This window comes from Schistocerca serialis, chromosome 1 (assembly GCF_023864345.2).
Source record: "Schistocerca serialis cubense isolate TAMUIC-IGC-003099 chromosome 1, iqSchSeri2.2, whole genome shotgun sequence".
NCBI classification, from domain to species: Eukaryota; Metazoa; Arthropoda; class Insecta; order Orthoptera; family Acrididae; genus Schistocerca; species Schistocerca serialis.
The window spans coordinates 485,782,869-485,809,625 of record NC_064638.1 but is presented as its reverse complement, the minus strand read 5'-3'; the positions used below and the strand labels follow the sequence as shown (position 1 = coordinate 485,809,625).

The window sequence follows — 26,757 nt, the reverse complement described above, 5'->3', positions numbered from 1 at the left end:
AGATGTCAAGTATGTGCAACAGAGTTTTACGCTAAATTGTGTGACATTAGAAAGCATTCGAAAACTATTAAGCATAAACAAAAAATTGATTTAAAAAGAAACACAAACCACCTTACCTGTGAAAATTGTTCCGAAAACTACAGTTAGAATAGCAAGCAGAGCGGAAGGCGCCCTTTCTTTATTTATTGCTGAAAATTGTTCTATTTTAGCTGTAGATCATTTAGGAATACTGTGCAAGAAGGTGTTTTCCGGTGATGAGGGCGTTAAAAATATGCAATTACATCGTACAAAGTGCACTAACAGTATAACTTAAGTTTTGGCTCCATTGAATATATTGGTAACCAAAAATACAGTGTACTAATAGATGAATCCACAGATGTATCAATATCTAAAATTCTAGGTATCGTTATGCGGTACTATAGTGTAAACAACCTGATGAAAAATATTATTTAAAGGCAAGAAAACATTTTATTAGCTTTGTAATTACACCCTGGATACGAAAAAAAAACACATTTACTGTAAGAAAAAACACAGAAGTTACACACAAGCCAAGAATAAAGATATTGACAGCAGACTCATGGAGCAGCACATAAATATAGACGTCAAGGAATTTTTTCTTTTCTTTTAACACTTCCTCCAAAAGAAAAAATCATGAAATTATTGCTTTGTCTCTTGCATGCCAATTTCTGAACATAGAAAATTAAATCGAACTCGTTCAAGAGGTTTCGTCAAAATATCTGCCAACTGGTTGTGTCCATCAATGTGTTCGAAGAAAATCTCACCGTTCAGATATCTTTCACGAACATAGAAATGTCGGACCTCTATATGTTTAGAACGTCGATGATATTCTGGATTTTTTGCCAACTTCAATGCACTAGCATTGTCAATGTAAAGAACTGGAGTCTGCCCCGACATTTCCACTAATTCTGACAGCAGACGACGTAACCAAACAAACTCTTTTGCTCCTTCACTAGCTGCAATTATTTCCGCCCCGGTTGTGGATGTGGCCACTACTTTCTGCAACTGACTTGTCCATGACACTGCACCACCTGAGTACTTTGCAAGAATTCCAGTTGTTGAGCACCTTGTCCGGTTATCACCTGCGAAATCTGCATCAGCGTAAATCTTTAACTCTTCTTTTTTATTATATACAATTCCAAAATTTAAGGTCCCTTTCAAATACCGGAAAATGCGCTTTACTCTATTCCAATCTTCAGTGGTTGGTTTCTCCATAGCTCGAGCAGCTTTATTGACTGCAAAAGTGATGTCTGGACGAGTTACTGTTCAAAGGTACATGAGACAACCAATTGCTTCACGGTAGGGTACAGATGACGAAACTTCTTCGTTTTGATTATTGTCCTCACGTCCAATAGGAGTTGAGATTGTATTGCATTCTGCCATTCGAAATCTTTGCAGAATTTCTTCTGTGTATTTCTCTTGACTTATCATTATTGCTCCATCTTCATATTGCTTTATTTTTATGCCAAGAAAATTGTCAAGACTGCCAGTTGTTATTTCGAATTCATGTTGTAAAACATCCATAAAAACAGCAATTTCTTTCTTGTTACTGCCGACAATCAGGCCATCATCAACGTAGATTGCCACATAAAGGCTATTTCCATTTTGTCTACGATAAAATAGGCATGGGTCTGCATCACTGTTTGAAAAACCAGCTTTCTTCATGAACTCAACAAAACGTTTGTTCCAGCAACGTGGCGCTTGCTTCAACCCATAAAGACCTTTTTTTAAGAAACATACTCGGCCTGTACCATCTTCGAAACCTTCTGGTTGTTCCATATATACTTCATCTTCAACTATTCCATTCAAAAAAACTGTCTTTACATCGAATTGTTCTAGCAGCATTTTCTTTGAAGCAGCTACAGCCAACAGAGTTCGTATGGTGTCATAACGTGCCACAGGGCTAAAGGCGTCGTCATAATCAATTCCTGCTTTCTGAATACAGCCTTTTGCAACCAATCTGGCTTTAAAGCGAGTACCTCCATCGACTGCGACCTTTCGCCGTAGAACCCAGCGGTTTTGCAATACTTTACTTTGGCATTCTTCGGACGGTCAACCAGCACCCAGGTATTGTTTTCCTTAAGTCATTGAAGTTCTTCACTAATAGCTTGCATCCATTCTTCCTTCTCGTTTGACTGCAATATTTCTGAAAAACAGTTTGGATCTTTGTATCCAAGTGCATCAACTTTTGTTGCCATACAAAATTCACCACTTTCCATCCAGGTTGGTTTTCTTCGTTGTCTTTTATTCTTCTGTTTCTCTTCATTAGAAGATTCAGCAGCTTCTGCTTTTAGAAATCCTGTTAATTCTTTATTTTCTTCAGATTCACTCGACTCTTGACTTTCTCTAGAATCGAGAGTGCCAATTTTTTCTTGAGTTTGGCTTCCTCCAGAAGTGTACAGCCTAGGAGATTTACATTGGTCATCTTTAGATGAATTCGGATCATTAAATTCTTCCCGAGGGACTTCAGATTCAACATGATCACTATGTAAATAACAAACAGTTTCCGGCTTAAATTTTACATCGTGACTCAACACCACTTTTCTTTTAGATGGAATCGAAACTCTGAACCCATCTTTGTCATTAACATATCCAACAAGTCGTCCAAAAACTGCCTTATCATCAAACTTGGAACGGAATTGTTTGTTAATGTGAACATAGCAGCCTGTACCAAAAATTCTGAGATGATCAAGTCGTCCTACTGGTCGATTAAACCATAGTTCATAAGGGGTTTTATTTTCAACTGAAGATTTTCCAGTACGATTTATTAGGTAGACTGCTGTGTTACATGCCTCTGCCCACAACCCTTTAGGTAATTTACTCGGATTTAGCATTGACCGGGCAGCTTCAACAATGGTCCTATTTTCCCGTTCAACCACACCATTTTGTTCAGGAGTGTAAGGAGGAGGAATCAGTAGCTCTATTCCCCTGTCTGCAAGCAGTTCACTGACATTCTTATTGTTAAATTCTTTGCCACCATCACATCTAAATTGTTTGACAATATGTCCATTAGTTCGTGCTTCATTTAAAAACTGCTTAAGCACAGTGCACACTTCACTTTTGTGTCTTAAAAAGAAAATTCGACGAAATTTACTAAAATCGTCTTTGAAACATACATAATAATGCTTGCCTCCAAAAGATTTCGTGCTCATTGGTCCATTTACATCCGCGTGGATTAATTCACCAGTACTGGTAGCGCGTATTGTTCGTGTTTTGAATGGCAGCCTATGCATCTTTCCAACCGCACAGCCGTCACAAAATTCACTCTTGACATCTTCCACATTAATGTTCATTCCTTTTAAAATATTCTTCACATGTTGTTTATTCTGATGACCAAACCTTTCATGGTACACTTGCAATGTTTCGGATGAAGTCATCAAGCTCATACGATTCATTTTTGCATTTCTAACAACACGCCTGTTCAACACATAAAGTCCATTTTTCACATAACCTGTCATAACAATATTGCCACTGACTTGTTTTCGAACACAGACATTATTATAACTAAAATTAGTACTGTAGCCTCTGCAGGCAATGGCTCTCACAGAGAACAGATTAGCACTTGCATCAGGGACGTATAAAACATTGTCCATTCTAGCATTGCACCATTTATTGTTTCGTCGGATTTGGATGTAAACTGTTCCTTGACCGTACGCACACATTTTCACATCTTGTTTTCCCAATGAAATTACTTGAGGAACATCAAATTCACTATACGAAACAAAATACTGTTTGCTGGGAGTGATATGATTTGCAGCGCCACTGTCGCAATACCATTTATTTGGGTCACTGTGATTACTGGTACACACACCCATAGCGTATGAAGTAAATGCAGCGTGTTCACTGTCTCGCTTCTTCTCTTTTCTTTTATTGCTGTCACGGATGTTCTGTGGAGACTCTGCTGCCCAGTGACCTAATTGTTTGCATTTATTACACGGAAACTTCTGTTTTAATTGTGACTTCGTCATCTTTACTTGCTGATTACTTGTTTGCAGTTTTCTTGTCTTAGAAACGACAAAAGCTGCACTTCCATTAACGTCTTGTTCACGCAGTTCAATAGTACAGAGTTTTTCAATCAATAAATTCAAGCTTTGCTTTTCTGTCGGTATCGTATCCCAGAGATCCTTAAAATTGTCGTAGTCTTTTCCCAGTGTAGACAAAATTCGACCATTTAAGATTCTTTCAGATAGCGTATTTTCTTCATGTTTTGATAATTCATCATTCAGGTCCACAAATAACTTTTGCAGTTTGTCCACATGTGCACTAATATCTTCCGATTCATCACGTTTGACACGGAAAAATGTTTCAATCAACATATTCAAACGCTGAGTACTGCTACGTTCAAATCGGGCGCGTAATTTGTCCCAGATTTCTTTAGCATTTTTGCACGTTAAGACGAGTTCTGCAACAGGTTTACTTAGCGCACTTGCTATAAGACTTGCTGCCTTTGCGTCGTCCTTGAGCCATTCCACATACGCTTCTTTTTGTTCACTTGTCGCATCTTGCGGCAACTCTACACGTTCACGTGTACCGTTAATAATATCTTCTAGTCCATATGAACGTAGCACCACAGAAATATGCCATTTCCATTTGGCCCAGTCGTCAGGTCCTTCAAGCTTATCAATGCTGACCTTATAATCGCCGCTAGCAGTCATGTTTCTTTACAGACATACGCTCATTTCAAATATTGTTTTAATTAAACTGTGTTGTTTGCCTTTACACGTATACTGGGCCCATAACCTAATGAAAAATATTATTTAAAGGCAAGAAAACATTTTATTAGCTTTGTAATTACACCCTGGATACGAGAAAAAAAACCACATTTACTGTAAGAAAAAACACAGAAGTTACACACAAGCCAAGAATAAAGATATTGACAGCAGAGTCATGGAGCAGCACATAAATATAGACGTCAAGGAATTTTTTCTTTTCTTTTAACAAAACCAAACCATTAGATCAGCATTTCTCAAACTCGCTGTAGTAGAAACTGCAGATGCAAGAAATCTGGTTGCTGTTCTTGTGAATTCTTTGAAAGATCTCAAACTTTCAATCGCTAATATCATAGGAATTGGCACAGATAATGCTTCTGCAATGGTTGGAATAAACAATGGGCTTTTCGAACAACTCGAGAGAATATGGTTTGAAGCATTTGGTATTGATCCGTTGCATTTGTCACTCTTCAGCTTGTAGTTTCGAACGCCTCAGTGAATACCATACCTAGAAACATAGTTTCTTGTACGGGAAACCTACAATTGGTTCTCCATTTCACCCAAAAGACAAGAGGAATATAAAAAGGTTTATGAGACAATAAATTGTGGAAAACAGCCACTAAAAATTTTGAAGGTCTGCGCAACATGTTGGTTTTCAATTGAACCAGCAATACCAAGAATTCTGGAGCAGTGGGAAGAACTAAAGCTACATTTATCACTTGCCATGGTTCAAGACAATTGTTATACTGCCGATCTTTTGTACAAGATGTATTGTGACGACTCAAATCATCTTTACATGATTTACCTTAAACATGCTTTAAAAGACGCACAAAGAGCATAAAAGAAATTCAACAAAGACTGCCAAGTAACGTTACGATCCTGGAAAAAATGTCAGTGCTGAATGTTGAAGAAAAAGTGAATAAAAATAATGCTGTAGCGGATGAAGCCAAAGAATTGGGTTTTAGTGGTGATTTCGTAGACGGTATGCTGCAAGAATGGCATAATATCAACTTCATTAGGTGGAATAACACTACTAACACTGTTCGATTTTGGAGTGAGGTTGTGCAGTATAAAAATGCCGCAGGGGAGAATCCTTTTTCTTTGATTTCACAGCTAGCAATGACTGTTCTATGCCTACCGCATTCAAATGCAGAAGTGGAAAGAATATTCAGTTCTATGAACATTACAAAAACTAAACATAACAGATTATCGTTAAAGACAATTAATGCTTTGATCATATTGAGAGACCAGCTGAAGAAACAAAATAAAGATTGTGCATCTTCTGACATACCGTCAGACGTATTGGAGCTTATTGGAACGAACAAAAGTTATTCTTTTGCGACAAAACCAGTCGAACTGCAACATCATCTTTTGATCGACGTTCAACCCTCTACATGAACTACAGTTCTGTCAGAGTATGAAACGGAAGAGTCATTCGAGCTTCTGAGTGACGACCATGAATAGCACACATACCGGTATGTATACATTTTGTAACCTAATTTGAGTTCTTGCTTTCTTTTGTTACAAATATAGTTGTATATTTCTAGTATATTTGACTAATGTTATTGAAACAACAATTTAGGTGTTGCGTCAATTATGATAACATGTTTAATTAAACGTTAGCGTATTTTGCATGTATTTTGTTGCGAGAGATGCGTCATTTAATTAAGACAATATAGCAGTTACGTATGAGAATTTTTATTAATTTTTTATTACACCCCCCCCCCCCCCACTGGCTTATTGCACCATTCACAGCACGAAATTTTTAGCACACCCCTAGTAAAACCAGTTTTAGCGACTTTCTAGCGACTTTTGATATTGAATCTAGCGACATGGGTTTTTTAGAGTTGGCAACACTGCTCGTAAGCGGTCAGTAGCTGCTGACACCTGGTCTCGTGCGGATCGCGTCGTGTGAACTGCGTTATTTTAGGATCTGCAATTCGTCTGTTCCATTGCGTGTATGTGACAAATTACTGTAGTGGCTTGTCTGCACAAAATGCCCGAAAATGAAAAGCAGGGGCGTCCTAAAATCCACAGCTCTAAATCATCGTTGAAGAAAGTCGGACAAGGAATATCATTTCAAGAACAATCGAGTGAATACGTCTGGAAAGCAAGACAGTATTTTGAGATGGAAAGAGAATGGAAGGCCTCTTATTTCCATTAGTAAGGTAGTCGAGAGGATTGTGGCGGCATTAAAAGCAAGCAGAACAACCGTTACAAAAATAGGCAAGGACCAAAATGAAAAACTAAATACACGTTTAGGACCATCAAATCTTAATTTAGAACTGTCAAGTCTGGGGAAAAAACGATGCATCGAGGAACGTGTGACAAATCCTGTTTCTTTGAACAGGATACAATTCGCAGACATTTGTATGCTTGTTATCACGGTATAGAGTATCCAACGTTACGAAAACTGCATGTAACGCTTAAAGCAGCTGAACTTTTTGTTGGCAGTGAGTCATCTCTTCGGTTGGTATTATTAACCCGGAACTTAATTACAAAAAATACCTTTTCGTGAGGTACTCTTGGAATGACGAGATACTGTTGCATGGCGATGCCGGTTTATGCGGCAGGTAAAGGACAGTGATTTAGATGATTTCATGTTGATAGATGAAACGTGGTTGAATTCTGGTCATACGCTGAAGACGTTAGTCTGACAGATCACAAAAAGGAACGTATCTATTGGCAAAGGAAGCAGAATTATTATTGTTTATGCAGGTACAGCCCGTGGGTTTGTCCCTGGCTGTTTACACGTTTTCAGGCGAAAGAAAACCTGGTATTTTCGATGTAAGTCTAGGGACCCATAGTCTGAAAATTCGCTATTACCGAATTTGAAGGAACAGTCGTGCATTATTATTGATAACGTGCCGTAACACATTGCTGTAAAGGACAAATCCCCAACGACATCTTCTAGAACGGAAGGAATCAAAGAGTGGTTACGACAGAATAATATAAAAATCGATGACGGAATAAAGAAAGTGGAACTATTAGAAACGGACTCACATCGTAAGCCGCGATTCCCCACATACGTTGTAGACGAAGTTGCCGACAAGCACGGACATTCTGTAATTGGATTACCGTCCTATCACTGCCACTTTAAGGTTATAGAGCTCATTGGGCCCGAAATCAAACGGTACATAGCACCTGAAAACAAGAAATTCACGCTTTCAGAAGTGGAAATACTTTTACATGAGGCTGACTCTGAAATAATTGTGGAAAACTGGAGTAATATTGTAGCCAACACATATTCCGGAAGCACGGAAGAACAAATTCACATTGGAAGGTAGGGTTTCCGAATTAATTATTGCCGTCGGGGAGTCATTTGAAAGTTCCTACGACACAGATACAAGCGGAATTCACGGAAACAAAACATGTCGAGTGATGGTAAGTTGCAACAGAATTTGTACCTCTTGGTGGTGGTAGTGGTGGTTTCGTTGTCTTGGTATTTTGAATTTTACGATTTGTTGCGAAATTCGTGGAAGAAGACAAAAATTTAACAGTAACCCTCCTTAAGCGTCGGTATATGTACTGCTGTCCCCTGCCCCGCGTAAGATACACTATGTGATTAAAAGTATCCGGACACCCCCAAAAACATACGTTTCTCATATTAGGTGCTGCCGCCTACTGCCAGGTACTCCATATCAGCGACCTCAGTAGTCATTAGATATCGCGAGAGCGCAGAATGGGGCGCTCCGTGGAACTCACCGACTTCGAACGTGGTCAGGTAATTGGGAGTCACTGTGTCATACGTCTGTACGCGAGATATCCACACTCCTAAACATCCCTAGGTCCACTGATTCCGATGTGATACTGCAGTGGAAACGTGAAGGGACACATACAGCACAAAAGCGTGAAGGTCGACCCCGTCTGTTGACTGACAGCGACTGTCGACAGTTGAAGAGGGTCGTAATGTGTAATAGGCAGACATCTATCCAGACCATCACACAGAGATTCCAAACTGCATCAGGATCCACTGCAAATACTATGACAGTTAGGCGGGAGGTGAGAAAACTTGGATTTCATGGTCGAGCGGCTGCTCATAAGCCACACATCACGTCGGTAAATCCCAAACGACGCCTCGCTTGGTGTAAGGAGCGTAAACATTGGACGATTGAACAATGAAAAACATTGTGTGGAGTGACGAATCACGGAATACAATGTAGCGATCCGATGGCAGGCTGTGGGTATGGTGAATGCCCAGTGAACGTCATCTGCCAGCTTGTGTAGCGCCAACAGTAAAATTCGGAAGCGGTGGTGTTATGGCGTGGTCGTGTTTTTCATGGATGTGGTTTGCACCCCTTGTTGTTTTGCGTGGCACTATCACAGCAAATGGTTCAAATGGCTCTGAGCACTATGGGACTCAACTGCTATGGTCATCAGTCCCCTAGAACTTAGAACTACTTAAACCTAACTAACCTAAGGACATCACACACACCCATGCCCGAGGCAGGATTCGAACCTGCGACCGTAGCAGCAGTGCGGCTCCGGACTGGAGCGCCTAGAACCGCACGGCCACCGCGGCCGGCCCTATCACAGCACAGGCCTATATTGATGTTTTAAACACCTTATTGCTTCCCACTGTTGAAGAGCAATTCGGGGATGGTGATTGCATCTTTCAACATGATCGAGCACCTGTTCATAGTGCACTGCCTGTGGCGGAGTGGTTACACGACAATAACATCCCTATAATCCCTATAATGGTCTGTACAGAGTCTTGACCTGCATCCTAAAGAACACCTTTGGGATGTTTTGAATGCCGACTTCGTGCCAGGCCTCATCGACTGACATCGATACTTCTCCTCAGTGCAGCACTCCGTGAAGAATGGGCTGCCATTCCCCAAGAAACCTTCCAGCACCTGACTAACGTATGCCTGCGAGAGTTGAAGCTGTCATCAAGGCTAAGGGTGGGCCAACACCATATTGAATTCCGGCATTACCGATGGAGGGCACCACGAACTTGTAAGTCATTTTCAGCCAGGTATCCGGATACTTTTGATCACATAATGTATATCAGCGTTTCATCGGTACTGTGCTAGCAGAAGCCTGCGCACAACGGCATCTGGCAACATTGCACAGCCGCTCAGCCAGCTGTCAGGTACAAAGTAGTTTTAATCGCACTGTAGATAAACTTCGCATGACGTAGTTGTAAGTTCCCATGAGACCAAACTGCTGAGGTCATCTGTTCCTAGGCTGACACACTACTTAATCTAACTTAAACTAACTTACGCCAAGGACGACACACACATCCATGCCCGGGGATAGACTCGAACTTCCGATTGGGGGAGCCGCGCTAACCGTGGTATGGCGCCGCAGACCGCGCGGTAACCCGCGCGGCATCGCACGACATTGCATGGAGTCGAATTTGGGAAGTCTACAATTCCTGGGTCACTACACGCATAAATATTAACCCAAAAGACGACGTTGTGGCATAGTGCAATGATTAGCGTATGATCTTGATGCGTAGAAGGTCGGAGGTTCAAATATAGCGATTTTGTATAATTTCTAAATCTAATCAAAAGAGTTTGATTATTGTTTTATTCATGTAATTGGTTCAAACGTATTTTTTTGTATTTCTAGTTCTTTGACACATCATTTTCATCATCGTATTGACTTTTTTATTTGCTCTTATTTTTTCCCATCATTCATTTTTCTTTGGAATCTGGCTGCGCCGCCCATAATCTGCAACCAAGTGCCAACGGACACTGCTAGTCAGTTGGTAACATGGCAGCTCGTGTAGCCTGTGTAAGGATAGTTTCAGGTAACCAATGATAGAGAGAAAGTTTGCTTTTAGTGCTGAAACTAATTTTTTCTGTCTCGAATTTGCTCGTGGAGGTTAGCTTTAATTGCTGTGACTATCCTGTCCGAGCTTCTTCATCTCCATATAGCCACTGCAACCTACATCTTTCTGAATCTGCATTCTGTATTCATCTTTGCTCTGCCTCTACGGTTTTTGACCCCCGCACTTCCCTCCAGTACTTGATGTCTTAAAATGTGTTCTATCAACCGATCCCTTCTATTGGTCAAGTGGTACCACAAATTTCTTGTCTCCCCAATTCTTTTCAGTACCTCAACATTAGCTACATGAACTACCCATCTAATCTTCGACGTTTTTCTGTAGCACCACATTTCGAAAGCTACTATTCCCTTTTTCTAAACTATTTACCTTCCATGTTTCACTTCTGTACATGGACAGGCTCCAGACAAATACTTTCAGAAACGACTTCATAACACTTAAATCTATATCCGATATTAACAAATTTCTCTTCTTCACAAATGCTTTTCTTGCCATTGACAGTCTACATTTTGTATCCTTTCTATTTCGGCCATCATCAGTTATTTTACTCCTCAAATAGCAAAAATAATCAACTACTTCAAGTGTGTCGTTTGCTAATACAATTCCCTCAACATCATCTGATTTAATTCGAATACATGCAATTACCCTTGTTTTGTTTTTGTTTATGCTCATCTTATACCCTCCTTTCAAGACAATGACCATTCTGTTCAACTGCTGTTCCAAGTCCTTTGCTATCTCTGACAGAATTACAATGTCATCGGCAAACTTCAGGGTTTCTATTTTCTTTTCATCGAACTTTAATCTTACTCCAGCCATTTCTTTGATTTCCTTTACTGCTTGTCCAATTTACAGATTGTATAACATCGGCGATGGCTACAACTCTGTTTCACTCCATTCTCAGTCACTGCCTCCCAACATGCCCGTCGACTCTTATACTTGCCGTCTGGTTTCCGAACACGTTGTAAATAGCCTTTCGCTCCCTGTATTTTAGCCCTGCTAACTTCAGAATTTCAAAGGAAGTTTACCAGTCAGCATTTTTAAAAGTTTTCTCTAAATGTACAAATGCTATAAATTTAGGTCTGCCTTTCCTTAATATCTTCTAAGATAAGTCGTAGGATCAGTAGTGTCTTGTGTGTTCCCACATTTCTCCGGGATCTCAACTGGTCTCTCCGAAGGTCGGCTTTTACCGGTTTTTCTATTTTCTGTAGAAAATTCTTAGTATTTTGCAGCCTTGACTTGTTAAACTGATAGTTCGATAATTTTCGCACCTGTCGGCAGCTGCTTCCATTGGAATTAGAATTGTGATAGTCTTCTTAAAGTCTGAGGGTATTACACCTGTGTCATGGATCTACCACACCAGATGGAAGAGCTTTGTCATGGCTGCCTCTCCCACGAGTAATAGTAGTTCTGACGGAATATCGTCTATTCTCGAGGCCTTGTTTCGACTTACATCTTTCAGAATTCTATCAAATTCTTCTCGCAGTATCATATCTCCCATCTCCTCTTCATCTATGTCCACTTCCGTTTCTACAATCTTGCCCTCTAGTTTACCTCCCTTGTATAGACCCTCAATATATATTTTCCACCATTCACTTTCCCCTTCTTGTGTTAGAACTGGTTTTCCATCTGAGCTCTCGATATTCTTATAGCTACATCTTTAATGTTCCTTTTGGCAAATCTACCTTTCCCCTAGTGAAATATGCTTCTAAATTCTTACGTTTTTTCCTCTGGTCATTTCTACTTATCCATTTTGCACTTCTTGTCGATCTCATTATTTAAACATTTGTATTCCATTCCATCTGCTTCATTTGGTGCATTTTTACATTTTCTCCTTTCATCAATTAAATTTAATATCCCTTGTGTTATCCAAGGATTTGTACTAGGCCTTATCGTATTACCTATTTATCCTCTGCTGTCTTCACTATTTCATCTCTTAAAGCTACCCATTCATCTTCTACTGTATTCCTTTCCCCTGTTCTAGTCAACCATTGCCTAATGCTCCCTCCGGAACTCTCAAAAGCCTCTGGTTCTTTCTACATGTACATCTGTATCTATACTCTGCAAACCACCGTGAGGTGCTTGGCAGAGAGTATGTCCCATTGTACCAGTTATTACGGTTTGTTCCTGTTCCATTCACGTATGGAGGGCGGGAAGAGCCATTGAATGCCTCTGTGTGTGCAAAAATTATTCTAATCTTACTCTCAAGACCTCTATGCGAGTGATTCGTAGAAGATTGTAATATATTCCTAGAGTAATTATTCGAAGCCAGCACTTGAAACTTTGTTAAGACTTTCTCGGGATAGTTTATGTCTATCTTCAAAGTTCAGCTCCTTCAGTATCCCTGTGACACTCTTCCTTGGGTTAGACAAACCTGTGGCCAGTCATGCTGTTCTTCTCTGTATATGTTCCACACACCCTGTTAGTTCTATCTGGTATGGATCCCACACACTTGAGTAATATTCTAGATCCGATTGCGCAGGTGATTTGTAAGCAATCTCCTTTGTAAACTGATTGCACTTCCCCAATATTCTACCAATAAAACGAAGTCTACCACCCGCTTTACGCACAATGAACCTATGTGATCATTCCATTTCGTATCCCTACAAAGTGTTACACCAAGGAATTTTTATAAGTTGACCAATTCCAAAAATGACACACTGACATTTATAGTCAAAAGTTACTCGTTTTTTCGTTTTGTGATGTGCCAAATTTTACATTTTTGAACATTTAGAGCAAGTTGCCAATCTCTGCACCACGTTGATATCTTATCAGAATATGACTGAATATTTATGCAGCTACTTTCAGATAACTGCATCATCTGCAAAACGCCTGGTTGGCTGCAAGATCATTAGTATACAACATGAACAGCAAGGGTCCCAACATACTTCCCTGGGTCACTCCCAAAGTTACTTCTACGTTTGGCAATGACTATCCATCCTAGACATCATGCTGTGTCCTCCCTACCAAAAAGCCCTCAATCCAATCACAAATTTCACTTGATGTTCCATACGATCGTACTTTTGGCAATAAGTGTAGTTGCAGTACTGTCTTTCAACTTATCAAGGTCCCATCTCCTTAATTTCCTGCCTTTTCCCTGTTTCTTAAGTTTTAATCTACGGTTCATAACCACAAATTGTGGTCAGAGGCGACATCTGCCCCTGGAAATACGTTACAATTTAAAATCTGGTTCCTAAATCTCTGTTTTACCATTATACAACCAATCTGAAACCCTCCAACGTCTCAAGGTCTTTTCCACGTATACAGCCTTTTGTATGATTGTTAAACCAAGTGTTAGCGATGATTAAATTACACTCTACGCAAAATTCTACCAGGCAGCTTCGTCTTTCATTCCATTCCCTTAGTCCATATCAACCTGCTATTTTTCCTTCTCTTCCTTTTAGTACTAGCGAGATCCAATCCCCCATGACTAATAAATTTTCGTCTCCCTTAACTATCTTAATAAATTCTTTTGTCTCCTCATACATTTCTTCAATTTCTCCATCATCTGCAGAACAGGATGACATGTAAACTTGTACTACTGTGATATGTGTGCGCTTCGTGTCTATCTCGATTATGACAATGCGTTCACTATGCTGTCCACAGTAGTTCACCCGCATTCTCATTTTCTTATTCATTATTAAACCCACCCCTGCAATACCCCTACTTGATTTTGTATTTATAACACTGTATTCACCTGAACAGAAGTACTGTTTGCTCCTGTCACCAAGACTCACTAATTCCCACTACCTATTCGTTTCCCTAATCTACCTGCCCAATTAAGGGATCTAACCTTCCACACTCCGATATGTGAATGCCAGTTGTGATGACATCCTCTTGAGTAGTCTCCACATGGAGATTCAAATGGAGGATTATTTTACGGCCGGAATATTTTAGCCAAGTGGACGCCATCATCATTTAACTACACAGTAGAGCTGCAAGCCCTAGGGAAGAATTACAGCTGTAATTTCCCCTTGCTTTCAGCCGTTCAGATTACAAGCACAGCAAGGCTGTTTTGTTACAAGGCCAGTTCAGTCAATTATCCAGACTGTTGCACCTGCAACTGCTGAGAAGGCTGCTGCCCCTCTTCAGGAACCGCACGTCTGTCTGGCCTCTCAACAGCTACCACTCCATTGTGGTTGCGCCTGTGGTCGACTATCTGCATTGTTGTATATGTCTTCAGAATTGTAAAAAAATAACTTTGCAGATTGTCAACAGAAAATCTAGCTTTGTAAATGAACTAACGAAGGATTAAAAAATCGCATTGTGAATTATTTTCCATCAGAAAAAAATGGTTTTTAAATAAACTGACGGCAGGAAAAAACTGTTAATAAAGATTAAACAATAGTGTTAACGAACTGTATTTCAAAAATTGTTATTATTAAACTGTTAGTTAATTTGTTATATCATTGTTATTATTTCCTGATCTTTCCCTAATAGAGTTATTGTTAGTAATAAAATGTTTATAACATAACTGGACGTTTAGCCGGCCGAAGTGGCCGTGCGGTTAAAGGCGCTGCAGTCTGGAACCGCAAGACCGCTACGGTCGCAGGTTCGAATCCTGCCTCGGGCATGGATGTTTGTGATGTCCTTAGGTTAGTTAGGTTTAACTAGTTCTAAGTTCTAGGGGACTAATGACCTCAGCAGTTGAGTCCCATAGTGCTCAGAGCCATTTGAACCATTTAACTGGACGTTTCCCTATTATGTACAGAACTCTGCAAAAAGCGTCGACTAGTGCAGTTGTATCATTGGTCAATTAAAATCAGCTGTAGACAGAGCATCTCACGTTTCCGACACACCTCGTGGTGGCTGCTTCCAACATTGCTCCATGCTACACATTAATAGTGTTTTTTAAATGACCCGCCGTGTTTGTGTGTCACCTATAACCGACCGGTAGCCGGTAGCTGATTGACAATGCTGTAGCGACAAGGGACAGGAGTCAACTGTCAAGCAGTTTTAATCAGATTATAATGCCATTATTTATTGTATCATATGTAATGTGGAACCCATTTCTCTGTAAGGACTAGAGCAGCAGCAAAATATATATATATATATATATATATATATATATATATATATATATATATATATATATATATATATATATGAAGCTAAAAATGTCAACAGCTGCAAACGAACTACTTGGATTCTGGGGGTAGGGGGTGGGGGGAAGGTGTCAGAGGCTGGAAGGGGCGCCATCTGTAAGTAAAGGATGTCGCGAATTCGAGGTTACTGCGTGTTTCACAGAAACGTAAAAGACAGGAAAGATAGATGTACACATTAGGACGTGAAGTTGTGTGATTTTAACTGTTGATTTTATGTCTTTAAAATGGTATTAATGTCAGATTCAATTTTTCGTTGCGGAATTTATAGCATGTAGGTATATTTATCTCCGGTACTCAATATACCTTTTGGAAACAAAAAATGGTTACAAGAGAATAACCTTGTATTTTTGAAAAGATTACATTTCAGGATTTTAACGTTCTAGACATTTTAAGATAAAAACAATTTTGAATGTAGATATTTTCATTATTACATATACTATCTTATTAAAAGTATCCAGACACCTATTAATGGACATTATTATGGATGTGTCCACTCTTCGACTTTATGACGGCTTGAACTGTGCTGGGGAAACTTTCAATGAGATGTCTGAAAATCTGTAGAGGAATGGCGGCTCATTCTTCCTCACGAATCGAAATTAGAGAAGGTAGTATGTTGGAAGCTAAGTCTGGACCGAATACAACGCTCTAACTCATCTCTCCATTGGGTTTATGAATGTTATTGCCCGTAATTATTGTCTCACAGATGATGATTTCAAATAACGTACGTCAAACAGAAAACAATCATTAGTTCATGAATCGTAAGCTTTGAATATGTCCTTACAGAAATTGTCACTGAACAAAATACTTATCCTGTTATCGTCAGCAAACCCTGTAAACCGTACACTATTAACAAAGTTTAGAAAATTTCAGCTTGGATAAGAATCTGGAGATTTTAGGTCTACACCGTATAGAAAAGAGAGTAGAAACAGTATTTATGTTACAGTGGTACTATAGTAAGTTACACCTCGCTACGTCTCAATGTTTTTTTTTCTTATCCTAGGTTTATTACATTTCTGTCGTCATATGATCAAAACAAGCCCAACAGCGAAAATGCACTAGCTTTCTGAAGAAACATTTTCTTCAAATCCCATTGTCGGTAGCGAAAAGGTCGCTACTACTGAATCACAGATGAAAATACTCATTCAGCACTATTTTATTAATTCGCAGCGAGAAAGGTGGTAAACTGGGTTCTGGCACAGGCAAAAATTGTTAGTATATTGTTTGTTTGCGCGTGGGATCTACGTAGAAAAATCCGGAATGCTGTGACGGAAACACCAGCATAATAGTTAATAAGCGTTCAGAACTCCACTGAGCGAGGTGCAGCAGTGCGAAGACACTGGATTCGTATGCGGGAGGACAGCGGCTTTAACACTCTTTCTCTGATCCATGCTTGCTTAAATGTAGCTTAGATCTTGTCGAGGTTTAAAATTTACATTAACATTTTGAGAAGCGATTTACGCTAAGTCTCATCAAACGTGGTAGTCATAGTTTGCCATATGTGAATTTATTTAATATTCTTTCGTCGATATGCAACTTATAAAAAATGTGGAACGCTTCACGATTTTGCGTGTCATCCTTGCGCAGGGGCCATGCTAATCTTCTCTGTATCGTTCCAATTTTAGTATATGTACCGCCGAAGCGAGTACGATGCAAGTTGAGAGACTTTCAGTATATATAGTTGGTAAAAGACTTCAAAACTTCATTGTAGAAGTGCTTTAATAGTGTGGTCGTCAATAGGTTATTTATTGAAATAAAAAGGAACACCTTCATTTCATTTGCTGTTATGAGTTCTTCTGCGCCCACTGCAGTACAGAAACCTATGTTTTCAAATTCTTTTATTCTGTTTCCTTTATTTTCTTTTCACTGTTCGGCCCATTTATTGGCATGTGGCGGCGCTTGCCACGCCATCTCGTAACGTCATGCGACACTACGTTGACAGCTTCTAAACGTGCTACTTTGTGCTGCCATCTGTTGGTTGAAGTTGGCACCGCATCTAGCTGTGACGATATTTGATCAATTTCCGTCAGAGAGAACGATACAGCAGATAAAACGTTTAAGTTAGGTTACTCTCTATCACTGCCGTACAAATAAATACTACATGAATTTTCCTCAGGAGTATGATGCACACAACCAAAGTAACTGACACTAGCGATGTAGTGCCTACACATTCTGTGTACCAACTCATCTACTGCTGCATTACTCTGAATTACTGATTTAAAATGTCATATCGCTATCTTGCAAGAAATTTGGCACATCTTGAAAGCCACTAGCTTAGAGAAAAGCTCACTTAAAGATAGCAACCAAAGTTTAACTGAACATTACTTACCTCCTTGAAATCACATCAGCAAAAATCTTTTACTTTGTAGCTAGTACATACTCAGAAACAACTTTTGTATAGAGTTTTCACAACACTTCTCTAAAAACAAAACTTCAGTTTTAGTTAATGGAATCTGACTTGCGACATACAAAAATATAAATTTCGGCTCTTATATTTATAAAAGATATATAATAAATAATTTAAAAAATAAATAATGACAAGAAAAAATTTAATATAAAAATACAACATAACAGTGCACAAAATTATTTTAATCAAAAAATTAATATAGTCAGTTCTTTTGGTTTGTTTCATATGTTACATAAAATTAGGCAGTTCATAAAAATTACTCCACAAGTTATCAATCAAAATTATATTTATATATCTTTATCTATTAACTGCAATAATGCAGTCTTTTTAGCATCTGCTATACTTTTACTAATAGTATAGCCTTTCACCAGACAGCTTCTGGTTGTCACTTTCTGATGGTTACTGTCGGATAGTTTTACTATTATTAGTTAATAATACTACTTTAAAATCTTGTTCACTATAAGAGTTCTTGTACATTAACTCGTTTGGTTTATCTTGGTTAACTATTAAAAGTTTTAACATAAGAAATCTTGATGGTTTCTTTGTCAATATTCCTTTTATTGATCTCAATTCTTTTTTTTCCGACCTTATAAGGCTCACGTAATTATCAGGAATACAGATATGACCAGATTTTCGAGCTTTCCTGCTTCTCAATATTAGAATGTATATGTCTCCCTCGTTTTGGGTGTGCCCAGAGATCCACTTGAAGTCAAAATAGCTTTACGATACACAGTAATAATGGTTTTATTTTTATTTTGACGAGAGCAGTTCTTGACTCATTGCCCTTTTCTTGGTGCAGTTGTTCTAAGTAACGCTATACACAGGAAGTGATTTCAACAGAACCTCAGTGTGCCTCTCCTTTGTGTCATACGTGGCAACTAAATAAATTGGGGTTAAGTTGAAAAATTGTAAATGTTCGGTTTGGAAACATAGTAAAACGTTGAGGCACCACCCTGAGGGGATGGTAACATAGCTTGTAAGTCACACACTGCTGCTATATTAGTAGATTTCTTACTTTTCTCTTTCTCAGTTTGTAATAGATCCTTCTCTTTTAAATGGTTCTCATATTGCCCTAGGTTTAGTTTTTCTTCGTTAGGTGCATTGTCAAGTTTGATGCAGAGCTCTCACTGATCCTTCTACGGAGTGAAAAATATCAGATTAAATTCTTTGTTAAAAATTGTTACGTCAGAAGGTAATTAACATACTACAAATTTTCTTCTTACTACAGCTTTCTATAATCTCTATAAAGATCACTTACTATTTTACGTACTTCAATGGGTTCTTTAGAAGTTCTGACACGACAGAAGTTACTAAGAGTCTTCAGAATGAATCTAATATGTTTTTTGATGCTTTCTTTTATTTTTGTTGATACACTTGCACGATCACCATCTTTTGCCCTTAAATCAGTGGAAATCTCTTTGAGCAGAAATTCTCTTTTTCGCAACATTTCTAACCGTTCGTCCACTTACGCCTAAAGTAGCAATAAAAAACTGTTTACAAACCCTTGCTTCTTCACCGTTATTATCAAAATAAAAGGTAGAGTAACGAGGACGACGACCATCTTCCTTCTGATAGAAGTAGCTTGGCTGCACATGACTTTCCAGCACTCCTGAAAAATATTTTGTCTCACTTCATCAGAAAACGTTTTTGAACATCTAAGTCTGCACTTTTCCCCTCATGAAGGCATCATTTTTCGAGCCTCTCTCATTACCACAGTCCCTTTAATTGTTGCATCATCGTTTGTTATTTTCTTTAAGTCCTGTAAGTTTTACCACAGTTCCTTATGAGCTTGTTTTTGTTTTTTGCCATTTTTAACATTAAAATTAGGGCCAGCATCTGTGTCGTCGGAATCAAAATCTTTAAAACGTTCATCTCCAATACTGTTTTCTTCTGGATCACAACTATCGTTTTCAGCAGATGTATACGTGTGAGGTTGTTGTCACTCTCCTCACTAGAATCACTCAAAAACCCTATTGCCGTGGAAATCCTCGGTGTCATCACAGCGTAACAGAACAGCTGTAACAAACAAAATAATCATTTACCTGGGGAATTGCGTGAAATGTACATAACATAATCCTCGCGTTATTATTGCCCACAACCGACCTTGAGAAATGGTTTGGACGTTGAAGCTGTCAAATTGTAGCACTTTGTTCATTTTGTTTCACAGCTAACTTAGTAAGAGGTCCGCTTGAACTAGATGATACTGTTGTAACTAAAAAAGATTCGTCTCTGTTTATGTACTTTTTTGTTCGAGGGTGGTACAAGTCAAAATATTACACGATGTCATTACAGTCTCGAACAAAAATTATGAATAACTTTTGAGAAGAGTGGCACAATCGAAAAAAGACAGGAAAGGAAATAGTATCCAATCTCATTTAGTAAGCAAAACTGTCATATTTCAAAATAATACATTATGTAGCATACAAATATAATGAGCGTATTAACTGTCTTATGTAGGACACTGGCACAATTCAGAATGTGACGTTCTTCTTCCATCAGATTTAACGATTGTATGGAACTTTTTGAAATGCGACAGTCTTCAAGCAAGATCCACGCGAGCAGTCCAAACTTGGCTGAGCTACTGACAATGTGACACTGTTTCTCCAATTCTTACAGAAATTTTGTTAATGCGCCACTGACATAACTCCTCTCTGGTGGCCGAATACGCCAGTTAAGTTTGTGACACTCTTCCATATAAAACTATTCCTCTTCTTCATTTTGATCACGACATGAGCGAAGAATCGGAATTTTTCAAGTTATGCCGGTTTTCTTCCAAGGTAGCGGATATGTTTATGACTGGTGTATATGGTACAGAAAAACGATAGTGTACGTTACGTGTGCCGTTCGACAATCCTTTTCCACGCTCATGATCTCTTCCACGAATCTATGCATAAAATATTTTATTTATTTATTTGTCAAATTGATATGATGCACTTCAAACAGGTCCTACGTTATACAAAATCTGAAGTTTTTGCAAACACTTTTAACAGTTTGAGGAACAAACAATTTTGAATTTTTATTTCCTTCTTAGCTTAATTTGTACAGTAAATGATGGGTTTGAGCAATGCATGAGGATGAGGAGATTTGGTAAGTACAATCAAATCCCTTAACACCTTAAACACACTTACGAACTAACAAATTATGAAGGTGCTTCTCGAAAATATCGCTGGGTAAGTCTCTCAGTGATGCTGATACCTTGTTATATAGTTTCATTACTGTGCGTCTAAAACTAATTTGGAGTTCACACTGTCACTTTACGTCTTGTTTCATGGGAATGGTTAGCTATTCTGCAGTGTAATGTACATCTTTTATGAGGAAAGAAGACGTGCTTCCATACAAAGGGGAGCTATAGTCAAGATGTTTAGATCTTTAAAGTGCTTTCGACGTGATTCTCGGCAAGTAATTCCAGTAACCGCTTTTATAGCTTTCTTCTGCCACATGAACATTCTCTGGGCACCTGGAGAGTTGCCCCATAGTTTTAGTGCATACTGCGGAACACTGCTCAGTGCGTTAGCTCTTTATAGTGATTGTGTATGTCAAAAATTTCTTGCAAGCATTGAGTGAACAAACAAATGTTAGTATTTGAACCTGGTCTAAGGTTTCACACCATATTACTGTCACTGTTTTATGTACGAGTGTTCTGTGAAAACACACTTCGATAACTATTCTGACGACTCTGACTTTTCTTCAAGATAATTTATATACTTTAAATCAACTCATAATATCCGTGTACGAGATCTCTGTGAGGACAGTGTTATTGTTTCAGCTTGAGGAAGTATTACGACTCCTATTCGTTGTTCGTCGGCACGTAATATGTATCAAGGAGAAAATGCTTTTTTGTAGTCGTCTGATAATATCAGATGTTGTGATATGGGTTCTTGTTTTATTTTGGATAAAAACTGTGGTAACGACTTCATTTGACATACTTCCACGGAAGTAAGGAACACAGTACCCGTTCGGTAATTGTTGCTTACTGGAGAAACATTCATACCGATGCGTGATTTCCTGTAGAGAGCAACAAACGCATTCTTCAACATTGTTATAAATACTATATCTAATCTCCAAATGCCCCAATGAATGAGTCACCATCAGAGCTGTACCAATGTGATCCAGCGTCATTTGCGGAACTGCCTCCCCTCCCCCCCCCCCCCTAAAATTGCCTTTCTGCAATTTTTTCTGTACAGATTTAGATCATTTAGCAACTTTTATAATTTCGTAAGTAGGTTTAATAAAAATGAGGCATCGTTGAATAGTATTACTCAAATGAATTATATTGATGAGTAAAGACGAGAGCTCCATGTGAAGACATGTTTTTATAGGGTGATTGCCTACAGCTCAAACTTAGATAGTAGGTATCCATTACATTATTTTCTACTTCCACATATGCATACTTTTTCCGTGCACATTCTGACCTTTTTGGGAATACAATACGTGTACTGCAGATATAAGACATTTTACTGTAATAACGCATGTTTTAGTGGTTTTGAGTAGAAACCTCAGTTTTCGATTTTTATTGTCCTTATTTTTGCTTGAAGAATGAGATTTGAAGAGAAAGAAAAAGGGGGGGGGGGGGGCTAACAGGAATAGAATGTTAAGATTCTCACAACTACACACATCAAAAAAGTTTTGCATCCCCTCGATTGCTAGAGTTCCGGAACCTGTACAGCGAGACCTCCAGAGGTAGTGGTCCAGATTGCTGTACACACCAGTACCTCTAATACCCAGCAGCATGTCCTCTTGCATTGATGCATGCCTGTATTCGTCGTGGCATACTATCCACAAGTTCATCAAGGCACTGTTGGTCCAGATTGTCCCACTCCTCAATGGCGAGTCGGCATAGATCCTTCAGAGGTTGGTGGGTCACGTCGTCCATAAACAGCCCTTTTCATTTGGTTGGTTGGTTGGTTGGTTGTTTTGGGGAAGGAGACCAGACAGCGTGGTCATCGGTCTCATCGAATGAGGGAAGGATGGGGAAGGAAGTCGGCCGTGCCCTTTCAGAGGACCCATCCCGGCATTTGCCTGGAGTGATTTAGGGAAATCACCCTTTTCAATTGATCCCAGGCGTGTTCGACAGGGTTCTGTCAGGAGAAAGTGCTGGCCACTCCAGTCGAGAGATGTCGCTATCCTGAAGGAAGTCATTCACAAGATGTGCACGATGGGGACGCGAATTGTCGTCCATGAAGACGAATGCCTCTTCAATGTGCTGCCGATATGGTTGCACTATCAGTTGGAGGATGGCATTCACGTATCGTACAGCCGTTACGACGCTTTCCACGACCACCAACGGCGCACGTCCCCCCCCTCCCCCCAAATAATGCCACCCCAAAACAGCAGGGAACCTTCACCTTGCTGCACTCGCTGGACTGTGTGTCTAACGCGTTCAGCCGGACCGGGTTGCCTCCAAACACATCTCCGGCGATTATCTGGTTGAAGGCATATGCGAGACTCATCACTGAAAAGAACGTGATGTCAATCGCGAGCGGTCCATTCGGCACGTTGCTGGGCCCATCAGTACCGCGCTCCAGGGTGTCGTGGTTGCGGAGATGGACCCCGCCATAGACGTCAGGAGTTAAGTTACGCATCATGCGGCCTGTTGCGCACAGTTTGAGTCGTAACACGACATCCTGTGGCTGCACGAAAAGCATTATTCAACATGGTGATGTTGCTGTCAGGGTTCCTCCGAGCCATAATCCGTAGGTAGCGGTCGTCCAAAGCAGTAGTAGCCCTTGAGCGGCCTGAGCTCCCATGTCATGGACAGTTCCTGTCTCTGTATCTCCTCCATGTCCGAACAACACCGCTTTGTTTCACTCCGAGACGCCTGGACACTTCCCTTGTTGAGAGCCCTTCCTGGCACAAAGTAACAATGCGGACACGATCGAACCGCGGTATTGACCGTCTAAGCATGGTTGAACTACAGACAACACGAGCCGTATACCTCGTCCCTGGAATGACTGGAACCGATCGGCTGTCGGTCCCGTTCCGTCTAATAGGCGCTGCTCATACATGGTTGTTTACATCTTTGGGTGGGTTTAGTGACATCTCTGAACAGTCAAAGGGACTGCGTCTGTGATACAACATCCACGGTCAGCGTCTATCTCTAGGAGCTCTGGGAACCGGGGCGATGCAAACCTTTTTTTAATGAGTGTATATGACTTTCCCAGAATTTTGCCGACAACCCTTTGCAGCGCGTGTGTCATAAACGGATTTATTTATCCACAACTATAGGGAAGTCTTTGATTTCTCGACAGCGGAAATTTAGCCAGTCTGTAAGGGCAACAACGTAATGGCCCGTCGTCAGCCGCGGTGGGCGAGAGCCGTCGCTAGCCCGCCAGCCGCCACAGTGTGCGACACGCGGTTCTGCGATTTCCGCGGGCTACAGCACACTAGCCCGCCGAAAGGTCTGTTTGTCCGTACTACGGGTCCCGTTGCCGTTTCGATCGAAATAGGTGGAAGGACGGATTTTTTCCAGGTTTTTGGAAATATTAAACCAAAATTATTGTGTCTGCAGAAGGTGCTATGGCCATTTGGCTGTTGGTACGTCGTTTGAAGAAGGAAAAACGCCGCAGAAGCAGAAAACACATATATTGGGTGTATCCTTTCTTGCAGAAAAGAAATACCAATGGTACTTTTGTCACCTTTTACAAGGAGTAAAGAAACGAGGAGGATAATTTTTTTTAATTACAGTAGAATATCAACATCGACCTTCGACAAACTACTTCCCAAAATTAGAGGAAAAATAACTGGAATGGCAACAAACTTGCATTTATGTGTACAGCCTGTAGAACAGCTGCTGGAAACAATCAGGTAAGTATGTTACTATTCTATTTAAGTATTCTGATATGATAAGGTTTCATATAATTAAGTACATAGATCAATAATAAGAACATTTTCATTGAATCCTAATACTGATTTTACACTATTACACATGTTAAATTGTTCAGAATGGTCACTTGCATGGGGATCTTCTGCCCGTTGCATTTTCATACATACAGGTTGGAGCGCGGTACACTGGTTTTTTAGCATTCATTTTGTGGCGGCACTGTTGGTCGAATAGAGGGAAGACTGCGCGTGGTTTACAGTGACCGACGGGAGGCTTGTATTCAATTCTTCAGTTGCGACAATCCAGTGGACACGTGAGGAGCGCTCATTTTGTGTTGCAGTGTATTTCTCGAATTCCACTCGATCATTGCACTGCAGCGTGCTTTTCGTTTGCGATTTGCAGTACCCCCACGTGGACGTGTTCCTGGACGGCAGTCAACTTTAAATTCGGGAAACGCACTCACGACAACAGGCGATGTGTCATCTGTACGAAGAGATCTGAGAGAAGCGTTCAGCACCACAAAATGTCGAACGAGTTAGAGCAGCAGCATTGCAATCTCCGAAACGCTCAGTTCGAAAACACGTACTTGCTCTTAGCATTTAAAGACGTTCTCTACGCCGGATTCTTCATAATGAACTGAATTTTCACCCGTATAAAATGAGCATGGTCCATCAGATGTCAGTACGGGATTATGTAACACGGAGAACATTTTGTGAAGACATGCTTGCGATCACACCCCGTGACGTAAATCTATTCTTTTCTGATGAGGCACATTTTCACCTCAGTGACTGTGTAAACAAACAGAATATGCGGTAGTCGAGCGACACGAACCCCAGGCAAATTCACCAGAGACCCCTGCACTCTCACCGCGTCTCTGTGTGGTGCGCCATATCACGAGTATGCATCATTGGCCCTTACTTTTTCCAGGAAAATCGTCGTGCTGTAACTGTGAATTCGAATCGTTACTTAATTATGCTGTAAAAGTTTTTCCAGCCGGCTTTCGAGGCAATGCAATTACAGGATATCTGGTTTCAACAAGACGGTACCACTGCACACACAGCGGGCATTACCACGAATTTTTGAGGCAAACATTTCCTCGTAGGCTTACCTCTCGGATGGGGGATCTCAACTGGCCTGCACTATCACCTGACCTAGCCCCATGGGTTTTTTTTCTTTGGGTTTGCCTGAAGACAAAGGTGTATTGCAACCGTCCCAACACCTTGGAACACCTATAGAACAATATTGAGGCTGAAATTGCAAGAATACCAGAATACATGCTTTAAAGAGTGCATGAGAATTTCAGAAAACGACTGCGGGGCTTTCCGTTTTGAAGGTAGACAGTTGCCAGATATATTGTATAAACCATGTAATTAGAAACTTCCGTTAATGTTCAATATGAGAAAAATAGATATGTAAGTTTCTAAGTGTTCATTGTATATTTATTTCATTCCCATATCAGCAATTTACCGCGCTCCACCATGTATTTGTATAGCTAGTTTACGGCTAGCCAGTAGTTATGAACTGGTATTGCATACATACATTATGTGATCAAAAGTATCCGGACACCTGGCTGAAAATGACTTACAAGTCATGCTGGAATTCTGTGTGGTGTTGGCCCACACTTAGCCTCGATGACAGCTTCCACTCTCGCAGGCATACGTTCAATCAGGTGCTGAAAAGTTTTTTGCGGAAAGCCAGCCCATTCTTCAAGAAGTGCTGCACTGACGAGAGGTATCGATGTCGGTCAGTGAGACCTGGCACGAAATCGGAGTTCCAAAACATCGCAAAGGTGTTCAATAGGATTCAGGTCAGGACTCTGTGCAGGCCAGTCCATTACAGGAATGTTATTGTCGTGTAACACTCCGCCACAAGCAGTGCATTATGAACAGTTGCTCGATCATGTTGAAAGG

The 26,757-nt window shown here is 40.1% G+C and overlaps 1 non-coding gene across 1 annotated transcript; it reads right to left on the bottom strand.

The window, feature by feature from the left end:
* Positions 1-17,162: 17,162 nt before the first annotated feature.
* On the bottom strand, positions 17,163-17,269 carry LOC126424341 (U6 spliceosomal RNA). Its single transcript, XR_007576162.1, has one exon. It is a non-coding gene; the product is annotated as a U6 spliceosomal RNA (small nuclear RNA).
* Positions 17,270-26,757: the final 9,488 nt, after the last annotated feature.